The sequence below is a fragment of the Atractosteus spatula genome, chromosome 11 (genome assembly GCF_055471065.1).
Source record: "Atractosteus spatula isolate fAtrSpa1 chromosome 11, fAtrSpa1.hap1, whole genome shotgun sequence".
NCBI lineage: Eukaryota > Metazoa > Chordata > Actinopteri > Semionotiformes > Lepisosteidae > Atractosteus > Atractosteus spatula.
In genome coordinates this window covers 12853768-12876855 of record NC_142716.1, presented here as the reverse complement: position 1 = coordinate 12876855, position 23088 = coordinate 12853768, and positions in this window count along the sequence as shown.

Below are 23088 nucleotides of genomic sequence, written 5' to 3'. Positions count from 1 at the left end.
TCTATCTCTGATATATTTGCATATTTTGTCCTAATAGCTGTAGCAGGAGGCATGTTAATGCAAAATAATTATTAAATTGATTCAGTTCTTCAGTTTTGGGGTTCTCATGAGCATTTTGTATGTGTCTTCTAGTTTTTCCAACATTTTGTATTTAATCATGAAAAGTCATGTAAAGGATGATGACTTTTAAAAAATGCTGGCAATGTTTATGTCATTTTCTGTAATAAAATATTTTTGGGGCTGGAAAGAAATAGTGAAAAATAGTAACATACTGTAACTTCTTTCCCCAACCCCAGATAACCTCAGGAATCCCTATCAGGTAGATTCAGGTATTAATCATAGATTTATTTAAGAGCTCCTTGCACTACCATAGGTGATATGTTACCTGCTAGCACTGAGTGACCTTTCTCTTTGCAGCGGATTTGCCAACCAGACAAATCTGCCCAGGGTGCACAGATAATCTAGTGACTATTATGTCTATCTTTTAATACATTATTAAGTTATTGCAATAAAATATTCTTAAAACTCTGCATATTGAGACTACTTTTATAATCTTTGCATTCGATTTTGCATTTTTGGATGCTGCAAACATATAATTGTTGTGCAAAAGCAACTACTATACTATACCACAACTATTATACAATAAATTTTCTTTTGTCCTCATTCAAAGGTCATATAGTTATATATGTATACATTATACATATTTGGTCAAAACCTACTGTAATTTAAAACACCACTTGAAAATCGATGTTTATTCCAGCACAGAAAAATTATGATACTACTGTGTCTTCCAGAGGCTTAATTGCACATTGAAAACCCACCAAGATGCAATTTTAAACTGGATGCATGTTGAAGTTGAACAAGAGGCAATTCTTTACCTAGAGGGCTCTGGGAGTATGGAACAAGTTATTCAGCCAAATTATGGAAGACCATACCCTGATGTCTTTCAAGTAATGATTGATGGAATCCCTGGATCAATAAACTATTAACTACCAAATAAGCTAAATGGGTTGGAAGGCCTACTTTTGTTTGATCTGACTGGAACATAGGCTCACTGAATATGTACAGTAAAGTTGTTTTCAAAAGTATAAGTAAGACAATATACAATGGGAAGTGAATATTATTTTATCTCGTCCCCTTTGTCAATAAAGAAATCCATTGATTAAAACTTCAGAATCATTGTAAACGATTCTCTTTGTTTTAAAAAAATGCATGTTATTTTTTCTAACATTAAGACTAACATTAACATTAAGTCAGAAATGCTACTTCCATGTAGATATATTCATGATATTCGGAGCATGACATTAAAGGAAGGCATCACACAAATGTATCTATTCTTTCTCAGCACAGTAAGATTTCCACTTTTATTACATTTTTACATTTTTTGCTTAGATGTGGGCCAAAATGTTTAATGTTTTCCTACAATATGGAATAACTGAACAAAAAAATACATGTCTATATATATACTGTATAGGATCTATAAGTCTTCTGTTCTAAATACCACTCAATTACAGGATTTTTTTTATTTTGTATGAAACGTGCTTCATATCACCTCCTCATCTTTCAACTAAAGACATAAAGTTGAACAAACAGGCTACACTTTATTTGCATTTTGTATGTGTTTATTGTAAATAACCAATTTGTCTGTAATCATAATAATGCCATTTATGTGCAACTCGTAATATCATACATTACCTTTTTACAAGTTGTCTTTATTAGGTTGCTGATATAGAATATCATTAAATAGCACAACAACAAAGCATTTAGTGAATAGAAAAGGTTTTTCCATATAATTTCTTTTCTTTTTTTCCTCCTTTTTTACATTATGGTTAAATGACTCTCCACTGTTCTGTCCTGTGGGACCAAGATAGTATTCTGTTTTACAAAGACAACAGAATAGAAGAAATTATGTGTTATACCCAAATCTTGTGTTGTCTCTGTGTGTTTCCGAATTTATCATTAAAATTGTAATATTTTTCAGATTTATCAATCAAAAACTTTAAGTAATTCCCTGGGTTTACAATAGATAAAACATGCTGTCTGGAAGTTGAATAGATGTATGGTCTAGAGACAAGTAATTAATTTTAGCATCCAGTCATAGCATTATTGGTTGTGAAACAATGTTCTAGTGTACAGAAATAAATAAATCCCACGAAATAAATTGTATTTCACATTATTTTTTATATTTTATTTTACTTTGAACAGCAGCATTAAAAACAAACATACTGTCCTGTACCAGTATCCAATTTTTCACTTTAACAGCACAGTTCTTAAATGAAATAATTCTAAAGCCTAAAAATTATTCAAATGTTTTTTTATTTTATTTTCATCCTTACTACTTACTACTAAACCATTTTGTATTAATTTTGTGTGCGTATAAAAATATGTACAGTATGAAGACCATTTCAGGATAAGTTGCCAAAAACAACATTGAAAGATGCAGAAAAGAGAAAGAAGAAAAGTGTAAGTGACTTATGTTAAGGTTATACTAATTATACTAAGGTGGTCAATATACTGTACAATAGTTTATAAAGGGGTACTAAATCCCTGTGAAAAGATTAAATAGATCCATGTAATATACAGTACATGGAACCTTAACCCTAACCTTAGCTAGGGTTAAGATGATAAGAAAACATAGAGGATGTTTGATGGCAAGGCTGTGTTCTAGGACAGAAATAAAATTTAGGAAATGTGATATTTCAATGTTATCTTCACTTTTTTTTCTTGCATATATGGCTCTATACACTACATTGCCCTAAATGGTAATGTTCTAAATTGCCTTAAAAGCGAAAATTTGATAGAAACTGGTTACACTTTTCAAACTGTTGCATCTGGCATTGGATGCACTGGAATTTAACAGACTCGGCTTAAATGTATTGGGCATTCTTGACTTTTAACCTATTTAAACCTGAAACTATGCTCATTGATAAAACCATTCAACACGAAATTTCCAATAACAGAATAGTTGTCAAAAAATAAAATTGTACCACAGTTGATACATTTTCTTTGGTGTGGCTAGGTTGTTTAGTCATTTCAAAGCAATATTTGGATGCCCTAAGTTATATTTTCCACTCAAATGAGTGGAAGGTTGCATTAATTCTTGGAAGAAAATCGGAACCCTAACCCTAACCTACCCAAACCCTTAGCTAGGGTTAGGATTAGGATTATTAGAAAACAGAGGTTGTTTGATGGCATGGCTGTATTTTAGGACAGAAATGAAATTTAGGAAATGTGATATTTCAATTGTTATCTTCACTTTGTTTTTCTTGCATATATGGCTCTATACACTGCATTGCCCTAAATGTGAATCTTGCCTAAATTGCCCTGAAAGCAAAAGTTTGAAAGAAAGTGGTTATACTTTTCAGACTCTTGCATTAGGCATTGAATGCACTGGCTTTTTAACAGAGTAAATCGATGCAGAAGTTTACAAAGAAAGTGGACTACAGTAATACTTTCAGCTATATAAATATATTATATTTCTATCCTTAAATTAATATCGTTATTAATTTCTTTATATACACAATTCCATATTATATTCCCTTGGAAGCGGATTCTGAAAAGTACACAGTTTTTTTGCAACGAATGCAAGTGTTCACAGAAAATATTAAAACATTATAGCTTTTTAGAAAGTATATAAACTTAATTTATTCAGAACGAGCATGCCTAAACGTTTACAACATAACCACAGTAAGTGACTGAGTGAAAGACTTTGATGCATAACATGTTTATGAAGAAAGTGGAATACTGTGGTGTATTTTTTTAAACTACCGCTACCAGCCATATAGGTTTGTATAATATATTTATATTCCCAAATTAATATTGTTTATAAAGTTCAGAGATGTTATGCTCCTCTTAATGCTCAGCTACTATACTTTCCCTTTAGTTGTAAAATTACATATGAATGTTTTACAGTATATTTAGCAAATTTAAACAAGCACAGTAGAGATATTAAATGAAGCAAGCGTTTCACTAACTAATGCACCACAAGTGCCACCTGTCAATCATTTTGACAGCAAATCACGTACCGCGGTAGCCTGTTGATCAATTCCTGCAGTACTGGGTTTTACCGTGAATTTTGAATAGCTATATCTGTACAATGTCTGTAACATGGCCCATGCATCTGTCAAGAGAAATACAAGAAATTAATATATTCGTACACCTGGGGTTTAGTATTGGTTTTGTGTTAATTTTATTTGACTTTTTCATTCACACATTCTTTTAAAAAGAAACAGAGCAACTTGCATAATCGTGTTTTTCTGTGCTACAATTATTTTGCAATGATTATCTGCAATTCATTTGTTTGATCAAATTGTAATAATGGCAGACAAACTGATGAATATAAACAGATAAGAGTTCTTAATACTTTGGTTTTAACCCGCCTGGCTGAAGAAATGACAGTGTTGGTCGGATATGCCTTACTTTTGAGGTACAGTATGTGGCAGGATTGCTGCAATGGTGAAGAGAGGGGTGCTGGAAGAGATGTGCACCATGGTGTCATCAGCCAGGAGACTTTTATGCATGGAGAAGTGGAAGTCCAAGATTAAAATTTGCCCTCCACCTGAACTTCTGCTAATGAGCACCATAAATCCTGAGCAATCAACAGAAAAGGGGTACAAAAATAATTCATTATTAAAATTTTGTGACGATGATAATAAGGAAAATGCTTACAGTATGATTATCAGTTAAAGTACCACATAAATACTACATACATATTGTATATAGATATACACAGATATTAGCTGTAGGTTCATGAACTGATATTGACTCTCTATAGTTGAGCCATATCTCCCTTTTCTTTTAAAATTAAATGTTTGATTTCACAGACCGGGAAAGTTGTCCTACTCCTCATGCTTCAGCTTAGAGAATATATATATATCATGTTTATGCAGAAAATATTTTAATAGGCAGTTTAGGTGTTTTAATATTCTGGATACAAACTACCTTGACCTGAATGTCCTGAAAATCAATTTTGTCTAAGATTTTATTCCACCACATTATTGCCAGAAGTTTATTTTAATGAAAAATGTGACCCTATTTTCAGTAAAATAAATGACAGCCAAGTATTTAATAATCAAGCTGAATTACAAAATATCACCATACATGATTTACATGTTGTATGATTGTAGTTTGAGGTATTTGAAATAAATACAAATATTGCTAGATTAACAAACAATTATCTCCACATTAACATCATAATGTTATATATTTTATCAATATGTTAGAATACAAAGTGAATCATTTTCATTGAATTTTATATTAAATATAAAGGTCCGTAAGCAAATAAATCATTATTTAATAACAGTGCTTTGCATCGCATTTTCTAGATCTTGTGCTTGTTTTCAAAACTTTTTTTTTGGGGGGGGAGAATGTAAAGTGAACTTAAGTACACATAAAATATATTGTGGTTTGCATTACAAATCAGTGGAAAAAACTAGGTTATGTATCAGTTACATGGAATGGAATTGTCTTCAACCCAAAGGGACAGTTTCATTTCTCTAGTCAAATAAATACATGGCCCCCATCCCCCTCGCATAACATGCTGATATCCATGTAATTGATCTCCAGGTCTTGTGAATGGGGATAGCAAGTCAATGACTATAGGCTTTATGTTCATTTTATGTAAAACATACATTAAAATATTTTGGAATGCAGATGTAACTTAACAGTGCAGAGGTAGTTGAAATCATTTGGTTTTATTATATAACTTTTGTGCAATAGATTGATCCTTACAGTTATAGTGTTGTCAAACTGGGAATGAGATAACATGACTTGATCACTTCACAGAACTTTGTGCATTAATATTATCACCAGTTCCTTATACTGTAGTCAGAATTTTGTCAAAGACTGACAAGTACCGTATTTTAAAAAATGTCCTTTAATTTAGAAAATCTTTAATTTATTTGTCCTTGTATCTTTAATGATTTATATTCAGCTGTTTAACACAGTTGATCCATATAAAGACTAATTTACTTTTATACTGCTTTATTTCTTTTGCTTGTTGAAAAACAACCCATACATTCTCCATCATAAAATAATGGACGAGAAAGACAAAAGAAGCTTTCTTATATACATTTTTATATTTTTTTTCAAATAAAAGGCACTTTTTTGCCCCAATTTACCAATTCATTATTTGAGCATACCTACTACTCATAAATTAAATAAATTAAATTAAAATATCATAGTTCATTCATAGTTTCCTCACTGAGACAATAAGGATTCTTACATTTTTAATGAAAACTAATAAAGAATATTTTTATTCTTTATTCTTAACATTGAAAATTGCAGTTTATTACTGACATTAAGCTTTTGCTTTTGCTACATACTGTAAGACATATGGAGTTGATCATGGAGTGTAACTTAGCAGAATTAAATCACAAGAGACTGAAAATGTAATCTTAATTAAGAGAAGTCAGTAATTGCATTAAGTTTTCTTTATCTTTAAGTTTCATAAGACTTTCTTTAATTTGCCATCTGTTACTACAGAAGAAATTCTAAGTAACTGTGAAAGTGTGACCATTTGGCCATCCACTTAATTGTCAGTAGGAGCCAAAAACACAGGAAGTGGTTGGGAAAAAAAAAAATTTATTTGCAGTAAGATACAAAGAATGTAGTGAATCTAAGATGACACAAATAGTCAAAAATAACAATGGAACAATGGATAACCGTGCAGGTGAAAAAGCAGCAAAAAATAAATGCTGATACTGAAGATAATACAAATCTAAAACTGACAAATGAAATTCCAAGACAAAAAAATAGACAAATAAGTCTCTTACTAAGCCTATAAATAGATAAAATATCTCCAAACTTGTTATGGAATCAAAATCTACACTTTTACATCCATAGCTATGCAAGCTCCAACCTTTGAGAGTAAACCACAGCTTACTTAAATATTTAGTTTTTTCTCTCCTAGAGGTTAAAAATCTTTACAGCAAAGAGCACAAAACACAATAAATGAATCTTTATACATTAAAAAGAAAGATTGCATTTCTTGAAAATTCATTAAGGAAGATAAAAACACTGTATCTCCCCATTTCCTAAAGACGTCTTGGTTTGTCCAAATCCTAAAATATAAAAAGGATACAGGGGTGTCACTATTACAAAAACTATAGGCAGCTATGGGACACGTTTGTTTAAGAACCTAAGAACAGTTACAAATTTGAAGTAGCAGTTGAGCTCATCTATTCTTTTTGGTTGCTTACATCTCATTTCTTAGAAAATTCAGACCTCCTGTTTTCAGTTTCAAATGCACTTCAGTATAATTTGTACTTACAGTATGTTCTCTGTTTTTTTGTTTCACTACCATGAAATCCATGAGTTGACTAGAGCTGACAGTTGTCCATGAGTTGTGAATAACTGTGGTTTTTGAATACTTGAATCAAATCCGCTTATAATCTATTTTTCTCAAGACTAAGAAGGTTATTTCTTTTAGTCTGTTAGAGGAAGGAATTTCCTTGAAGCCTGAAAATGTATCTGGTTGCTTTTCTCTGGCCTAATTGCAGAACAGAAATAGATTTTTGATTACTTTGGTGACCAAAACTGTAGACAATATTCTAAATGTGGTCTTACCGGTGTATTGCAGAATTTTGACATAATATTTATTTTGAAATGTATGCTAATACTCCTATTTTGAAACTATCAGCAAACTTCACTAGTTTAATACCAGAAACCTGATCACTGTTCTAAATTAGCATGTGAAGTGCTAGTAATACATATCCCTGTGGTAATTCAAATACATTTGTGAATCAACATTTAATTTTTATTAGGAATTTTTATTGGGCTTTTCTGGCTGCTTAAGACATAGGATTCTGAAATGCTTTGTCTGTAAAATTGTAATGTACATACGTTAACTTGCATGTTGTATATTTATATTGCACGTAACATAGTGTGTGGGTGGCCATTGTTAATCGATATTTTTTTAACCCAATATGCTTGAATTATTAATGTTTTCAACAAAACTGACAGAGATTAAAGAAATCATACCAACCACTGTTATATTCTTGGAGCAATCCTTACAGAAATAGTTCCTGTAATTCCTGTTATTCACAATTTTCGTAACCCCCCATTAGTAACACTATATTGTACTATATTGTATGCTCCACGTCAAAAACTCTAAAAAGCTCATTAATTCTGACTTTCATTTTCTAAATCCATGCTGACTATCCCCTAGGATCTTATTTCCATATAGATGATCCTCTAGTTTAGTTCTAATTATTGTTTCCATAACCTTAGACATTATGTAAGTAAGACTTATTGATCTACAGTATATTTACTTCAGTTTTGTCTCCCTTTTTATAGATTAGCAGTTTTCAAGCCTACAGGTATTAATTGTGTCTTGAGCAACTGTTTGAAGCATTTTGATAATCGTCTCTTGTTTATTTTGATAATAGCCTTTTTAATTGTTAAATGTGTCTAGTGCCTAAAACACTAATGTTTTAGTTTTTAATTTACATTTTTTTTCTCCTTATATTTTTCTTACTTTCTTTAATACACTATCTGAGTGAGTGATATATTGCCTTTGATTTATTTCGTCTTAGGTTCAATTTCTTCTGTTATTTTCTATAGTGCATGCTGGTCTAATTTGCCCTTCGGAAGGTTGGCAACCCCTCCAGGAAAGTGCTTTTGTTTTAGATACTCGATTATGTTTAAAGTACACTTAGTCCAAACAGGGTTTCTAAACAATTACCAAACAGGTTATATTTACATATAGTAAGGAGTAATTAGATTTAGTAATTCATTTTAAATGCAACCCCAAAAGAAAGAAAAAAATGTGCGTGTAGACGTTTTGTGGGGGAAATGAACTGAGGACCAATGTTGGACCTCAAATGAGAAAGGTGGTAAATGGGAAAGTTAAAAGCAGTCCTCCAGGGACATGACAGATAGGGCTGTGAATAAGGAGGCTCAGATCCTTACTTCCACAGGGTGTGTTGAACATTAGCGACCTGTGGGGCTCCTAAGTGAACAGTGAAAATAGGATTGGAGAGAGATACGAATTAATGAATACAGTCTGGGTCTATAGGAGTAATGGTTTGGACACTCATCAAAAAATGGGGAGAAAAAAGGGGGAGAGGGAGAGAGTTTAGAAAGCAGGAGTAGGAGAAAAGAAGCAGCCACAGTTGTTCAGAGTTCTAGGGAGGGTTGACTACAGGAGAACTGAAAGAAAAGAGCAGACTGCATGGCAGGCAGAGGCAATTCTTTTGAATTAGATGAGTTCCTTGTTTAAGGTGAGGACAGAAAGCAAGTCTGGTCCTGGTGTATAGGAGGTGAATACATAACAGTAAATTCAGTAAGTAACATTGAGTGTGAAAGATCTCTGTCTCTGATGAGCCAGAAACAAAATACAGAGTATTAAAAGGATGCATGCAGAATTGTGTGCAGCCAGGGAGTTTTTATACATTTAACATTAGAATTTGACCTCCTCCCAAAGATCTGTTTAATGAACACCATTGTACCATTGTTACTAAGTACATATAGAAAATGTTAGGGCTTATTGCCCTCTTTTTGAGTCTAAAATAGTGTTGAATAGTGTTGAATCTGAAATTCTAAAAAAATATGACCACACATTTCTGGAAAGGTGACACAAAGGTGGTTTCAGCAATCTGTACCAATAGTTCATTGAAGGAGAAAAGGACCACACTCTAAGAAAGAATGCTGCTTGAAGCAACATCACAATGTTAATTTGCTAGGACATTTATTGTCAATATATCTATTATAACTAGCCTCAAGTTGTAGTCTTCTACAGATGCAGTCATTCAAAATGCACGGTAAATCCCCATACCATGCAAAATTATCTGCAGGACTGTGCGGAATACCAAAATACCCATTTGGCTGGCCAAAATAACCGACAGGTGGCATTTGTCGTGCATTGGTTGTTAGTGAAACGATTGCTTCATTTAATCTCTTCACATATACGTAAATATATTATACAAACTATATATTGCTGGTACTGTAGTGGTAGTTAAATAAAATAAATACACAACAGTATTCCACTTTCTTCATAACACTTCGGTCATTTACTGTGGTTATTTTGGAAAAGTTTTGACGTGCTCATTCTGACTATGTTAAGTTAATATACTTTATAAAAAGCTGTATCTATCAAACTTTTCTATGAATACTCATTATCGCAGTAAAAAACCCTATACTTTTTAAAACCCGCTAAATAGGGAATTTAATATGGAATTACTTATCTAAAGAAATTAATAACGGTATTAATTTAAGGATCTAAATATATGTATTTATATAGCTGGTAGTATAACCATAATTCACTTTCTTTGTAAACATGTTTTATTTTTAATTTGAGACATTCACACATGATTACTTTCTAAACGTTTTTAATAATTCATCCAGATACACACACTCCAAGCCAACAACAAGCTATAATAGTGGACTATTTTTATATATTCGGCTATATAAGAAACAAAGTAATTCTCTGATTGGGCTTTGAACCACTTTGGTGCAGTGCATTACATGACAGTCCATTGCCTATTACCACTCTAAGGACAATAATACAGTATATATATTTTTAAAAACGAATGTCAAATGTTTCCAAAATGTCTCCTTATGTTTTATGATATTTTAGCTGTTTAGTTACATGACATTGATATTAATATTACTATCAAGAGGTATTCAATCAGTACAACTTTTGTTTTACAATAACAGCAAGTACTGTTCTTACCACATATTCTTATAAAAGGATAAAACATTATAACTTTCCATAAAGTACAGTATATAAGCTTTATAATGTTAGAACAATCACGTTAAACCACAACCCAACGTAAGTTACCAAGTTAAAGACTTTGATGCATAAAAAAATATGCATAATTAAAATATTTACTTTTAATAAAATTTAATAAAATAAGTACATGGGACACTGCTTAAACTTTCTCATAGCATTATTACAGATGCAGCCATCTACAATACGCAATATATCAGTAGCAGTGTTGTGTCATGGACTTAAGTGCAGTGTTGCATTTATATTTTTTTGAATAATCTGAGGCAGGAATGCACTACTCTGTAAAACTACCAGGTGGTGCAGTGAATTCTTAAAATAACTGCAGCTGTGTGTTGTAATAAATCAGTACAGTATTAAACTCTCATCAAACTGTATACATATTATCAACAAACAATTTAATTAAATACATTATATGATTACATTATTGGGACAAGATGTTTTTACTATGTTGCTAGCACAGCTCCAAATTAGATACAGTGTGTTACAATACTGTATAACAATAATAGTACTATTATTTTTAATTACTATTCATACAGTATATAAAATTATTTGTAATTTCTTGTATAAATAATAATATTTTATTTTCGATTTTGATTATAAGAATATAGATTTCAGTATCAAATTAATGATCGCATACAAAACAGTGGTGTAAATAATTACATTCAGATGAGTAGTCTGTGGTAATACTTTATGTAAAGATATCTGTGGATATTTCTTCATGAATTTTTTAAACTATGATACCATACAGTATGTGATAAATGGTATTGTTACTTGTGTGGGATGTTGGGAAATGTAGTTTTTGTTCATGTATTTTGCTCACATGAAATCTGAAAATATAGTAAATATTTGACTGTTGTCTTTGTCCTTTCATGTCAGAGCTAGAATATAGAATAAGGCCTGGGCAGGACCTGCATGAAGGTATGATTGAAAGGCAGATTAGCACATAATAATCTCAGAAAACAAATGTATGTCTCACAAAGTGCGATAAAAAACACACAATATGTACTGCAAACAATCAGCAGCTGCCCACGTCATTAAAGTGAATCACTTATAAACATCACGATTTGTTTTGGAGATGTATCACATATTAAACCAAGAAGAACATATTTTTAAAATAATTTTCATCAGATATCCACAATGCATTGCATAGAATGAACTTGGTTTAAAAAGCCAACAGAACATCTTGATTTGGGGCACAGGACAAATGTACTTATACAGGGGAGCAAGGGCAATAAGGAAGAAAAGGGTAGTTTCTATTAGTATTAATGGAGGTATAAGAATGAGAGTCTTTTTGTAGAAATCTATATTAGTATTATATTTACAAGCAATATTAACAATTTCTGTTATTTTGACTAGTTTATAGTCATTAAATTATTTTTTTTCTCAGAATTTCCATAAAACCACACATTAAAAAATCAAGGTCCATTCATGGCTCCATTCAAGGCATGTAATCAACTTTTCAGAAAAGAAATACTGTACATCCACATTACATTTTAAAACACTAGTTAGGTTATGTATTTTATATGTTTTTATAGGATACAAAATATATTACACTTCCATGAAATATGATTATTAGACTAAGAAAAACAGATTAAATTAAGTTATACACTTACAATATTTGGGATGTCAATGTGTGTGTAATTACAGTTACAGTAACTCACGTTATTCAATTTAACAGTATAGTGAAACCAAGAAAAATACAGCATGAAATCTAGTACTTATTAATCTAGAAATGGCTTGGAGATCATTATGGAATGTATACAGTATCTAGTTGTCTGTAGTTGTCGACATTATTTGTATTACTGTTGTATTAATGCCAATTAATTTTGAAGAGTCAATCATAAAACATACAGATACAGCCACTCAGTATGCACGTTAATATTTATTGCTGCATTACATGTACTACACTATGCCGCAGCATATTTCCCTATGAGGTTAAACAACTAAAGAGATCAATAGGTGGCATTTGTGAGTTAGATGTTATTGAAAAATTGCTTCATTTAACATGTTTCTCTAATAAACTTAATAACCACTTACAGAAATTTGGAATGAATCTGTGCAAAATATATATGATGAAAAATGATGAAATCACGTACTGTCATTTTATGACTGTTTTGTAAGAGATGATCATAATAGAAAAGAGAACAATTTACTACACAATTTTTTGCACTTTACATCTTAGACCTTCAGAAAGCACAAGTACACAATGTATGTCAAATTACTGCAATGAGCACCATTATAATCTTGCTAACCTTTGTAAAATAGAATTGAAATATGCATATTAATTGTTGTTGTTAGCTGACTATTCCTGAATAAGGCAGGCAGGGGAACAGTAGATTTACAGAGTAGGTCACAATAGGTTATTCACATATAAGTCCGTCATGCAATTTATATATATTTGCATAAAGCAAGGTTTTCAGCAACCCCAAATAATTTGTCATTGTAAATAGCAAACGCTTGTCTCCTTAATAGATTTAGATATAGCATTTGTTATATTAGATCTAGGTCTTAGAATATGTATATACTGTATATTTATTTGCAACTAATTTAAATACTGTAGTTAATTTTATATTGAATGGATTTTATTTCTCATATTTAACACAAATTATTATGCTTTGAATGAAATGCATGGTTTATGTAGCTAATGATTTATATAACTTACTGTATAAAGCATTTTACATTCTTTTGTTTATTTATTGAATCAAAGACTTTGTCATTTATATGACAATAATGCTGTGGTTGCCAGACATTTTATCAGTTTTTTTAACACCAGGAATATATGAGTAAATGACAAGATACGTGTTTATAGATGTTTATATACATTATATATATATTACTGGAATAAGTTTGAGGAACTGTATTTGCAAATACAGAGATTTGAATTGATTTTTTTTTGTTTTACAATACTGTTTTCGGTCTCTATTGTTATCTTTTAGCATTACCCCGTGGATACATATTGAGTATAAAGATGACATGTTTAAAGCTGTCAATTAAGGGCAAAAAATAGCTTTAAGACAATGGATGTCAACAATCCCATGAACTTGTTGTTGAAGTAATGTACAGAATCTTAGATTTTTACAGAATGTTGTTTTTTTATAATAAGGTGATCTTTTTATTATTTTTCTTTTAGCAATTTACTGTAACTGATATCAGTTCCCAGTTCTCTCACCATTCTTTTGATACATCTTTTGATAGTAGTTTTTAAAGATACTCAAAAATATTGTCTGTATTCTTTATCTGTGGAGACTATTTGAAAGTTTATGGGAAATATGTTTTAAAATTTTAAACATGGAACAGATGTAAATGATATGAAGTGAATCAGAATGATAGTTTGAACCTGTCAAAGTTGTGAGTTGCTTAAATATATAATGGAAAGCTTTCTGCATTAAGGTTTTACTTTTGTATGAGCTATCATCTTCAGTTCTCTCACTGATGATTGCACACTTTCACATTTTCTTTATGTGTTCAAAGTGCCTTTATGAACACAGTTTAAATATTTTATAATTGTGATTCCAAAGTAAATACAAAATTATCGGAAAAGTAAGTTTACAAATTATGATTAAAACCATGCTGAGATGATTCCCAAATCAGTGTATGTATTACACTTTATTAGTTTATCATACTTGAAGTTGCTCCGTGAGAAATGTAAATCCCCTGATTAAAGAAAGGAACTGCTTCCAGAACTGCACCAATGCTTAAAATCTTGCACCAATGGGGCTCAAATATAAACGAGTAAATAACATTATACATGAACTGTAGGATTAAATTAAAAGAACTGACAAAAAAAAACAAACACAAAACACATTATCCTGTTACTAATGTTCTTCAAATATGGCTAAGTGTTTGCCAAGCAATTAAAAGCAGAGTGATTTCTTGGCATTGCAATTATAAGTTTAATTACATCAGATTGCTATCAGTGTCATGTTTGCATTTAAAGGATCCACTATATTCAATCTGGTTTTAAAAGTTGAAGGCAGATTTAATGAATTTTAGTTCTGTGAAAATTGGGCCACGTCAGTAAAATGATTCATATGCATTTAAATGCAATCTTTATATTCCAGTATTCGATGCCAGAATGGAAAAGAAAATATGATAGGAATGCATTTACTGCCATCTAATTACTGGATCATTTATTACATAACTACTCTATATAAACCTATTTCATTTATTTTTCAATGATAATATAGTTTATTTCAATATTTCCCTAACAGCATTTAATTCTTAAATAATTATTTTTACTAATTCACTATGGATTTACAGAAAAATCTACCATCTACCAAATATATATATATAAATATTAATAACAATAATATTCCCTTTTCAAGGTTATGTTACATTTGGTTATTATTATATTCCTGTAATGATAGTGTATCTTGGAGATACAAATTTTGAGAACATGTGAATCACAATTTAAGACTCACAAATGTAACTTCTCTTACCCTACAGCAGGGAGCTCTATAAAAACATTCATACAGTATACTGTATGTGTATGTATAATTCCTACTCCAGAGTCCTGTTCAGATCAGATTTCCAATAATCCTTAGATTGACAATGTCACACCCATTTTGTGAGTGAAGTGTGAGGAAACATACAGTAGCTATCAAAAGTATTCACGCTTGGACTTTTTCACATTTTATTGTGTTACAATCTGGATTCATAATGTATTTATTTTGGCTTTTTTTTCCATTGATTGACAAACCAAAACAGGCTCTGGTGCAACTTTAGAAGTCAGATACTGTAATTGCTTGAATGGATTGTGCCTGTGTTCAATTAAGGTGTTTTACGGTAGCTCAGGGTAAATACACCTACTGTACAGTATCTCAGGGAGGTCCCACAGTTGATAAGCACAGCCACCAATGAAAACTGCATCATAAAGTCAATAGATCTTTAAAGCAAATGAAAATCATCAATATCATCTTCACTCTGCACATGTTGTTTGCAGATCTTTATAGAAAAATAAATGTTTTTTTTTACAGGGAAACCAATATTATGTATAAAAAAATACTGTAGGATGTTTTTTTTATGTTGTAAACATGTAATACATGCCCTCCTGACCTGCAAAGGCTTCCTGGTAAAAGGAGGACAAATTAGGTTAGCATTTCATTTTGTCAACTTCCCCATCAGATTTCTGTAGTATCGGATTACATGCTCAGGGATACAAAGACATTAGTGAAATTAGGGATCGGATCACAGTGAAGAAGAATGAACAATATTGATCTCTCCTGCAATCTTTTTGTCCTTGCTATTTCAGCTGTGTTTTGAAGGTATTTTATATTGCCTCCGATTTACTGTAGTGTATCCAAATTAACAGAACTATGAATGTTTATTTATTATTTCAGTAGCCTGAACTGTTTTAAATACAATGTTAAAACTCTGTTAATGGAAATACATGTACAGTATGATATTTATTTTTTTTAGAATTTGAAAATAATTTATAAGCATCATTTAGATACTATACATTTTTACATCTACAGTGTTGGCATCACCAAATGCTGGTTTGCTTTCTCATTTATAATTTCTAGAAGTATTCCATTGTATACTGTATTGTTAAGTATAGAAGAAAAATTAGTTTATATTGTATTATATGGTTATAGCTAGTAGCCATATCACCCTGCAGCTCTCAACTGGCTACCCACTGAAGCTAAGCAGGGTTGAGCCTAGTCAGAACCTGGATGAGAGACCTCCTGGGAAGCTATGGTTGCTGCTGGAAGTGGTGTTAGTGGGACCAGCAGGGGGCACCCACCCTGTTGTTGGCGTGGGTCCTAATGTCCCGGTATAGTGGTGGGAACACTGTATTATAGTGGGTGCTGTCTTTTGGATGAGACGTTAAATTAAGGTCCTGACTCTCACTAGTCATTAAAGATCCCCAGGCATTTCTCGATAAGAGTAGGGAGTTACCCCAGTGTCTGGGCCAAATTTCCCCCCCTCGACCATGCTTCCAAATTCTCCCCATGTATGATTGGCTTGCACTTGCCCTGCGATGGACTGGCGCCCCATCCAGGGTGTACCCTGACTTGTACTTGTTGCTTGCCGGGTAGGCTCTAGCTTCCTATGACACTGTATGGTATAAAGTGGTTTGGCAAATGACATAACTGTTACAGCTATAGGTGACTAGGAAGTGTCTCCAAAGGTTTAGATAAAGTGTGTGACACCTGGCAGTGTAAACATTTCTAGCTTCAAAGCAGAGGGATGTTTGCTGAGATGTGGTGTTCCCCTGATCCCCATACCATACTGTATAAGATCACATTTAGAAAAAAAAAGAGAATGGAAAGTAGAAGAGGATGAGGAGAGAAAGAAGGTGAGACTACAAGAAAGGAGCCTGAAGGAGTTGGAACTTGATGATTGCAGCAGGCAAGAGCCCCTACTTCATGATCAGCCAAAGAAGTCCTGATTAGAGCCAAATATTTGAACCTTGCTAGAGAGCTTGCTATTCTGTGTTTTTAGGGAACTTTCCTGGGAAAAACATACCTCAACTAGAGATGCCTTTCCTGCTTGTGGGTGCATTTTAGGACAGGGAGATATGCTCCAATTTATTTTGTGGCATCTGGGTTTGCAAAGAGAGAGATTTAACTCAGGTTGTATTGTATTTATTAAGAAGACAGCTTATCTCTTATTGTGGCCTCCACAGGCATTTTTAAAGAGTTCAATACTTACTATTATAATAGTGCAATACTTACTTATTACTCTTTTCACCAAAGTTGTGCTAGAGAATAAAGAATTCACATGCCTCTAATTATACCAACCATTTTGACATATTCTATAGACATCACTAACTGTACAAGTTAGGGGTTATGACTATTTTACTTATTGGCTTAATCATTCAGTAAATCCTAATTTTCAACATTTTTGTAACCCCCCCATTTGTAACAAAGTTTAAATTTTAGTCAACTTTTTGACCATGCAGTGTCTGTATTCTTTTATGCAACAAATGAAAGATATATTGTTTTTTCACATACATAATACCAAAACAAAACACCAAATGTGAACTGTCATCTTCTTCACCATCCCAGTCCAGTTTCACACCCAGAAACAACAAAAGCCTTTTAACACAGTGGAAGTCACTACTTAATTACCTCACAATCAGCAAAGATATGCTAAATATGATCTATATCTGCATGCAGGGTTTGGTCATACAGCCAGAAACACAAACCTAATGGAATTTCTACTTGATTTTTGGGTGAATATACAGAAGATATTGAGGAAACTATCCAAAAGCATCAGGTGAATATTAGATGAATCTGTATGTATAGTTATATACTAGGAACAAGTAAAGGTTAAATTGTTTTTTATTTATAATGTGCTGCTTTTTAGTGTGCTACTCAATAAGTTTTCATTCATCATTCTTCATTCATATCTTTTTGAACACTTCTGGTTCATTTGGTTTCACTTTCTCTACAAGCGATTATAACATCTGTAATTTTAATTATTTGTTGTTTATACTGTAATATTTATCTAGGTATTATACATAACATTTCTTTGCAGAATAATGAAAAAAGTAACTTCTTATCAAATAATCCCATTATTAAGAAACACTTGTAGTTTTTAACTTAGCTAAATACTGTACATTGTCTGCCACACAAGTAAAGCTTTAACAAATTGCCGCATGAAGATAATAAATACTGTATCTCTAAAACTAAAATATAATGATTATATGTATACTATGTTGACATTTTTATATATCACACTGTTAAATATTAAATTAATTCTATAAAATTAAATATTAGTGATAAATGCAGTAATAACATGGATGAACCTCCATAGTATAAAGCTACTAAACATGAATCCTGCCATTGGGGGGAATAAAGAAATCCAGTTTGACCAGTCAGTTGACCAGCAGACCCACAATCTCCAGGAAGCTCAGAGAGAGTAAGCGAAATAATAGATGAAATTATAATATAGTTTTGTATATAAGAGAATCAAACCTAGGTCTCCTGTATGGCATGAATTCTAACACTGAACAGTGTGTAACTTTGATTGGATAACTGAATGCATGAAAGACTTGGGGCATTTCGGAATATAATTCCATAAATACTTAATATGAGTATTAGTAGTAGACATTGCAATGTATTCAGTCTGTTTTAAATTATCAGTTTATATACAGTGATGTTAGAATTAAGTCTCTGGAACATTGTAAACAATTGTGAGTTACTTCTCTGCTACAAGTTGTTTCACCTGCTTGTGTCCTTTGTCACTAAATTTAGAACTTCAGGAAAACAGAAGTTCTGTGTTATCTCATTTCTCATGGTCTTTCTTAATCAATTTTGTAAACTCTTCTTTTCCTCTACCTTTCAGCATCCTATTTCCAGGGTTACCTTGTTCACAGGGATGAGACCCATCATTAGGTCATGTGCCTTGAATTGACCAGCTCCCAGGAACCCCCAACTGGACTGCCATGCTGGAGTTCCCTCCCGGCCATTGCTGGTCAGACCCCTGTGCTCAGTGAAGACTTGTGGGTGTAGCACAGCTATGGATCTTAGTGGCTAATCTTTGTCCAGCGTGTTGGTCTTTTGGTCTGCCATCATACACCTCAGGGAAATCGGTGGCATGTTCCCCAGACCATGTTCCCTCTATCCTCAGAAGCCCAACAGTAGGAATCCACTCCAATGTCAAATGAGCAACATTCAGGTCTCCCTGATTTCGGTCGTTCTTAGGTGGACAGTTTCATTGTACAGTAGGCTGGCTGTCTGCCACGCCTGCCTTTGTCTTTCTTTCTTGCCTCTAATGCAGAGAACTGGCTTTACCGCAGTCTGTTGCATTGTAGTAATTTTCCTTCTTCTGATGGGCCTACTAAGCTTTGCCAGCCTGTAATCAATTATTAATTTGCACTCATTTATCTTTTTACTTTCCCTCCATACCTGATGGCTCGATCCCCAACCAGTGGGTTTCTTCAGGCATTTCTGCCACTCTCCAATCCCGTGTGTTTTGGTTCATTCCTGAGCAACTCCTGAGTGCTTTAAGGATTCACTGCACTTCCTGTCAGGCTTATAGAGTAGTGCAGTCCTGTATTAGATTATTAAAAAAATAAAAACGCTGTGACATAGTGCTGTCTGTCATGTTGTGGTGCTTACTGCGATATACAGTACCGCCTGACACCTTGTACATTCTGGTTGGCTGTATCTGTATATACTATTAGCGACAGTATTCAATACTGTTTGACTTTCTTCTTCAATGCATTCTTTGTAACTATAGATATGAGATAAGAAAAGATCACTTTAGGGGCCATATACAATTTCTTGTATTAGGAATTTGTCTTTTCACATACCCCAACTTGCTCTCCAAGAGACACACAGACATGGAGAGAAGCATGGGGTCAGAGCACAGGGTCAGCCATTTATGTGGTGTCCCTGGAGCAGATGGGGTTAAGGGCCTTGTTCAGGTGCCCAACGGAGTAGGATTTCTCTGTCGGCCGCAGGATACGAACCGGCAACCTTCCAGCCACAGGCAAAGATCCTTAGCCACTGCACCGCCCCGTAACTACTATATGAAGTCGAGCAAAGATGTCTTTCTAAATAAAATAGTCTCTTCTCTCTTTGCAAAAAGAAATGTTATTCATTTCCCAGAAATGTAAAATCCTCATTCTTTTCAAAACTATGTATCAAGATTAGGCCTAATAAATAGTCCACAATTTTACACAACTAGATAAAAGGGTAGTTCAACTACATTTTTGACTGGGAAAGAAAACAATCAGAGACATTTCTGTTTTAAAAAAAACAGTTGTTCTTTTTCATGAATCTGTACATCAATGATCATTAATACTGGTAAAGGTCACAACAAAATACAGTAGCATTGTGGGTAAAATATGATATTGATGTGATATCCACTGATATTCATAAATGCATCTAATTTGTATTTTCATTGATCATAAATAAAAGCGTGCTGGAAGGCACTGTTCTAAAATAACTTCTTAAAAAACAATATCCAGTACCAGGAAAAGCACAATTGCTTTGCTTTTTAACATGAAGAATCACATTTACATTGCATAATAAACTAAACCTTTGAATTGTAATAATTTCTCCACGAGTACTGGTGCACCATGGAGAACCCCTTCAACGAATATCCATGTATTTAGAGATTGGGTTCACATGGGATTTAAAATGCATTTATAATCTGGCAATTATTAATAGGAAACCATTAGTGCTGTACATGTTGTTAAAAATGTATGTGCTTATTAACCTGATGATTGACAGAAATTTCGGAAATATGATGAGGTTTTAAAGATTTATGATATGGCAATTAATAGTTACAGGCTTCTAAAGTAATATAGGTCAAGCATGTGGGTATCTATCTAATTCTGGTACTGTACATGTATTAATCAAAATAAAAAAATAAACAGCAAAAGCAAAAGCAGCAATAACTGGTGTTTAAATGTTTATCTAAAGATTGATTTATGGAAGAAATATTTAAAGTCTGTATTATTGTCCACCTTTAAATACTGCAAGTGATTGAAATAGAAATATAAAGTCTTCCCCCTACACAAAATACAGAAAAAACTCTGGAATAGAATTTTCCATCTTAAAAAATGCAAATGTTTAAATTCACGTTCTCCCGTCATATTTGTTTTTGATTAATATAAAGGAATGTGTTGGCTTGTTCAGATTAAACCCATGTGTCATTTGTAAGAGATGAAAAAGGAAATCAAAAACTGATGGAAATAATATCTAATTCATGCTACAAAATGAAATCATAAAGGCAAAGCACAGGCAAGTTTAAAAAATCAGATTTTATATTCCCTGAAGGTAAAGTTTTATGAAAATTTAATTTATACAGCAATGTAGATTTAATGTGTAAATGTATTCCCAAGCTTTCATATTTTCCAAGATTCACTCTTGTCAATGCCTCGGTAGGACATATGAAGGAATTCTGATAAAATATGGAGCGGTTGCTGTGGTGCCCAAGTTTGATCTTTTTGATTGCTTATGCTGATTGTTAGAGTATTGTAATGAGAGATGTCAGGTTGAATAAATATCTTCTTCTAAAGCTTGTGTACACTAAAACATTGGCAAGTATAACATGTTCTAATAAAAAGTAATTTTGACGTAGGAAGATTACGCATCTAGAACATGTAACTTTAGCTGGACAGCATCTCAACATTTGGATGCCAGCTTGTCTGTTCTTTTTATTGTATCACTCCAGTTTTGGAAAAAAAAAAACATTTGCTATTCTTCAATATATACAGTAACTACAATGTAATACTGACCATCATACCATTATGTCTTGAAAAACTAACAAATTATCATTTAAAATTAAAAATGAAAAATGCTTGGAAGTGTTATAAGGTCTAACAAACCAAATGCATCTAAAGAACATGATACATGTTGGTAATACAATAGTACCAATAGTATGCACTCCTTTAGAAAAGCAAGAAACCCCTACTGCTGGATAATTTATGTTGAATGATAATAATCAAATATACTGTATGATTATTCTTTTCACTCTGATATACTTACTTTATTTCTCTGAAATGGAAAGATCATTTTCATTGGGGAACAAGTTTGATGATTAAATATTAACCCCTTAATGTAACTTATTCATAAAATTATACACCACTAACGTACATAAAACAAAACATAATAGCATCCAAATCCAGATAGTGAAAGCCGAAGAAAACTACAAATGAAATGAACAAATTACAAATTACTTTCTAGTGATATTGATTTCTGTATGTAAACTACCAACGTGAGAAATATAGCTTTGCTTCTATAGTTGAACTGTTGTTGTCTATAGCTGTTTATCAGTTTAAAACAAAAATACAAAAACAACTATGAACAAGGTTCCGAAAACCCTGAAGTTAAAATGTGTGTATGAAGTATGAAGCATATTAGATCATACTGTATCCCCACATTCAACATAAAATTACTATATTGATTTTGTATTTTTTTTATTCACTCCAAAGAAAGCTTTTTTTATGAATCATTTAGGTTTTTGCCTCCTCTACTTCTTCATGATCTTACAAATATTGTTCAGCATTGATGTAATTGATTACATTAGATGCTACCTGATGTGTTTGGTGTATGCTAATTGGAGTACAAACAGCTACAACAGTAATAGTATTTGGTTTTCCTTCTTTAGTGAGTTCAGCAGACATACATATGCATGCATATAGTGAATGAAACACATATATCTACTGCACTGCACTAAGCGTAATATTTCTGAGTCTAAAAAGTCATTATTACTACATGCATAAGTTCCTGTTTCTTAAGAGATTCTATTCAGATTACAGAAAGCAGTACTTGCTTTCATAAAATAGCACTTGCAATTTAAATAGACATTGAACTTTTTAATTTGGATCATCTATAAATTCAATACCGTTCCACTATAATTTTGACTGAATGAATTCAACCTGAACATATCAAATCAGA